Genomic DNA, 4,715 nt, shown 5'->3' with positions numbered 1-4,715 from the left:
ACTTTAGACACAATCATAAATTTTAATGCAACCTTTAAATATAAAGTGAGCTTCAAAGTTACAGGTTACTTGGGAAAAGGGCCCTTAGAATTTTTGTCTGTCTGTCTGTATGTTTGTACGTGCATCATTCGAAAACTAATGCATGGAATCTAATGTAGCTTTCACCAAGGTCCAACTAAAAACATAGGAAAAATTAGAAATTAGATAGTAGCCACCTGTTTGAAAATTGCAGTTTTAAAATTGATAAGATAAACTAGATATTGCAATATGGCCAATAATAGCAAGAGGTTTAAGAATGCTAACAGTCGAAAATATCTTTGTGGAAGGTTGCCACCTGTTTGAAAATTTTAATTTAATTTAATCGATAAGATAAATTAAATATTGCAATATGGGTATCAAACTAAAGAGGTTTAGGAAAGCTGACTACAAAAAAAAATTGTGAGGAGGGTTGCTACCTGTTTGACAAATTTTATTCAATTATTAAATTGATAAAATAAATTAAACGTTACAACACAGGTATCAAAGTAAAGGGGTTTAAGAAAGTTTACTGCCGAAAATATTTTTGTAGCTTGTTACCACCTATTTGAAAAATTTTATTCTGGTGATAAGATAAGGTAAATACGGAATAAATACATCTTTGAAGAAAGCGTACGATACGTAGAATCGAGTTATAAGAGTATAAAACAAATTTCCAGGATTAAGTACCTTCGAAAGTATTGAAACTAACACCCTTATTCATAAAAAGTATGTTTCATAAAAAATAAAGTATGTTTCGAAAACTTGTTTGAAAATCTCATTTCATAAAACTCTTCAAATCTATTTTATTTTTTATGAATGAAGCCATAAGAGTTTTGGGAGGGAGTAACAATACAGCGCAGCGAAGCCGGGTAAAATGAAAAAGAAATATTATTTTTTTTGTTCAGAAGGACGAAATGATATTGAAAATGCCCTTTTAATTATTTTTATGTTTTAAAGAAGTGCCGACCACACGAATATTAAAGTGTGTGCGCCAAGCGCGTGAGAAGCGAAAGCATAACTTCGTGCATACACATCGTTAGCGTTGGTGTGAAAATACGCAGGCGAAACAGCACAATGTGAACGTTTTGGCCGGCATTATTTTAAAGCTATTAAAGGAGAAGCACGAAATTCGAGGATGTGGTCGTTGGTAATAAAGTGCTAGTGTTTTGACGACGGTTAAGAAAACTTCGGCGAAGAAAGATGCGTAGCCTAGTTGACGGCGAAAAAAGCTAAGCGTCTTTCTTCGTCGTCAACATGTTAAAGAGTCTTTCTTCGTTGAAGTTTTGTTATGCGTCTTTTTTCGCGGTAAAACTTTGAGCTCGCGCCTTTATTCGTGTCTAGTCACGATATGTATAGAATAATAAATTCAATAATATGTTACTTAATTAAGTTCATGTACTATTAAAAGATTATTGTCTTACATGTACAAACACTGTTCCCCCTTAAATAAATAAATAAATAAAATAAAATAAATATTAAGAGCTCCCAGAATTTTAATTGATTTGTTTTTTTTAATTAGTGCAGATTTTTAGTTATAACCCGTTAATCAACTTATAGGTTGTTAATTAGTCAAATCAATAAAATAATATTAACTGAAACAATTCAAACATACCCTAGCGATGTAGGCGTTGTGTAACGAATGAATGAATGATCCGTTTCGTGCAAATCCGCACCATAACAATAAGCACAGAGATGGTAGTTCGAACACTGGGCGCATTTAAAAACAATGCCAGCTATTCCCGGCTTAGAGCAGCCATCACAAACAACATTCGAATGGCGTACACCTGAAATATGCAATTGAAATCTTTGTTAAAAATTTATAAAAAATTATACAAATTAATCAGTGGTAAAAGCACAGGAATTTAAATATTTTTATTACTGTTGATATCCGCGAATAAAAGTGATACGAAAAAGAGGAAGAAATCAACGTACTATGCAAGAATGATAAATAGAATGCAAAATTGCGCAATCTCGTCGGCGATGACATTTCTCCAGTAAAAGTAAACGAATAGGAGATAAAAGAAACTACCAAACAGTAAATTTTCCTTATTTTCAGTTTTTCGATAGGAAACGTAGTTTATTTGTGTTAAATTGTAAAAATATGTACATATATGATTTATAAAAAGATTTAATACAGAAAATGTTAAAAAATGGTGATTTTTTAAAGTATTAGTGAATTTCAGTGCTTTAAAATTTGTGAGGCGCTGTTTACTTTTACTTAAGAATTAACAAAGTTGGCAAAACCAAAGTAGCAGTTTGCGTAACGCGCCACCTTTGTTCGCTAACATCGTGCATACTACAGGGTGACAAGAAATAACGGGGACAAGCATTTTTGCATATTTTTCTGTTAATTTTGCAAAATTTAAAGAAACGACTTATGTATAATTACAATAGTACTAGGCATTACTAATTTGTGTTTAAACCGACTTTAAAGTGGCCTCCCTTAGCACCAACGCAGAGCTTTAAACGTTTTGTAAAATTTTCGGCCACACGCCGCAGCTCCTCTAGCGAAATAAGATCCTATTCACGGCGCCGTGATTGCTTTAGGGACTCCAAACTTTTGTGTGGTTTAGCACAAGCCCTGGCCTCCAAAAGTTACCAAATTCTGTAATCCATGGGATTAAGATCTGGTGAGTACGGTGGGCACTCTGCAGTTGTGATAACGTTCGGAAAATTTTCTTTGCACCAGTCTTGAATTTCTGATGCCCTGTGAGCAAGTCCTGTTGGAATGTCCATTCCTGTTCGCCAAAATGCTCTTGGGCTCAAAGAAGTACCACAGCCTCCAAAATGTTGCAACGGTAAACTTCCCTATTGATTTTAACCCCCTGATCCACGAAAATCAGAGGTGTTTTGCGGGATGAACAAATTCCAGCCCAAACCATCACAGATTTGGGATTTTGGCGGTGCTCGATGATGTGTGATGAACCAGGAGCGTGTGTCGACCAGATCCTATCATTTTGACGATTGTGCAAAAAGAATTTTTTCCCAGTGAGCGTTTGCGGCAACTGCGCTCTTGGAATTTTGTACGGCTTAATGCGAAGCTCCTTCTTCGCAATTTGACGAACAGTTTCACGACCAATACCAGTTTCGCGGGGAATCTTTCTCATTGAAAGCCTTGAATTTCGCTGAACTCGCTTTTTAATTATCTGGCGTTTCCTTGGTGTATTGGCAGTTCGTTTTCTTTCACGTCCCAGACGATCACCTTCATGGTCAAGTTCATTGAACCGCTGAATTGGAAACAGTTTGGCGAGGAACGTCGAGCAACCGAACAATTTCACATTGTCATATTTCTTGGCGATGCAATTCCAAAATAGCACTTCTTTTGTTCAACATTTCAAAACTTTTAATTAGGGAACGAGATGAACACTGATAACTAAATGACTGATAACTAGATTAAGTAGAGAATCCAACGAGATTTAAATGTTACAGTTATGTTGGTGCATGCACGAGTACGACCTCGTTGACATTTGTCGCCGTTATTTCTTGTATGTATGTACATATATTTTTTAGTTATACATACATATACATATGTAAAAAATGTAATAAAAATTTTACACATGAAAATTATCTTGTTGCTTAATTGCCGCCGCGACTACTTACCAACTTGTGCGTTATCAACAATAATTAAATCGTATTGATTTTGGTAGCCAACACGATAATTTGTTCTATGTCCAGAATCCCAATTAATTACAACCGTATTTTCAGGTGAGTGTGTCGATCCAGAGCGTCCAATCTCACAAACAGTACCAACATGACCTTCTCCGTCATCTATTGGAAGAGAATAGAGTTGTTCTTTGAATTATTTCAAAATTTCATTTCGAAATGGGTGGAGATATGTGCCAATGATTCGAGAGAATGTCTACTTTGTATATAGACAAATGCATGTGTTTCTACATAGTATATACTCATGTATTCACCTTCATATGTATACACATACGTAGTGCGTACTATTGGCACGTTGATACTTATGCATAAGATACTTAAATTGTATAGTTCGACATACACAAATACAAAGGCAATATTAATTACACGCGATGCTATTTATAAAAATCGGGCTTCCAGCAGATGTTTTGCATCTACATACATACATTGTACGATGAGAATACATCCTAAAACTCCAGCGCAGTTGCGAGAATTTTTCATGCGGATGTCCGCTAACCGTGGTGCGTAAGTACAGTGTTGAAAATAAAATTAGAACATCTTTCCATATTCAAAAATTCACAACTATTACAAGAGATGATTTTATATCAAATCTCCGAGTGAGAAGAGATGGGGGGCTAACACGCGGAGGATGATGGCCCTTATCTCGACAGTTCGTCTTTTGTCACCAAAATTGGCCTTCAAAAAGTTTTCGTTGAACCAAACTATAACTTAACATCCCTTGCGTCACATTCACCGTCAGTTGTCAAAAAAGTTGTATCGGTGTATTTGTATGAAGTAAGTTCAATGCACAAAGCTGGCGGAGGCGGTGACGCACAAATTAACTCAACTTTTAACTTTGCTTATGTGTTTGCGTGAAGTTACAACTAATGTGTTTTGTTTTCATATTTAAAATAGTTATGATGGAAGAAAAGATAATAGAAGTGCAAAGTACAAACAAATTTTTGCAAAGAGTAGCAGTGAGTTTTTGATTTTACGGACGCAAATTTAAAACGGATAGTTTGTGACTTAACGCATAAGCACCGTTGAAACTGACG

At 35.3% G+C, this 4,715-nt stretch overlaps 1 long non-coding RNA gene across 1 annotated transcript; it reads right to left on the bottom strand.

Moving 5' to 3' along the window:
- Positions 1–1,509: 1,509 nt before the first annotated feature.
- LOC118752416 lies at positions 1,510–3,867 on the bottom strand. The gene is made up of 2 exons (XR_004994675.1): positions 3,619–3,867; positions 1,510–1,802 (listed from the first exon to the last, which is right to left on the bottom strand). It is a non-coding gene; the product is annotated as an uncharacterized LOC118752416 (long non-coding RNA).
- Positions 3,868–4,715: the final 848 nt, after the last annotated feature.

The sequence above is a fragment of the Rhagoletis pomonella genome, unplaced genomic scaffold (genome assembly GCF_013731165.1).
Source record: "Rhagoletis pomonella isolate Grant_MI unplaced genomic scaffold, Rhpom_1.0 Rhpom_scaffold_01484, whole genome shotgun sequence".
NCBI classification, from domain to species: Eukaryota; Metazoa; Arthropoda; class Insecta; order Diptera; family Tephritidae; genus Rhagoletis; species Rhagoletis pomonella.
Note: the sequence above shows the minus strand (reverse complement) of the source record. Positions and strands in the feature narration are given on the sequence as shown.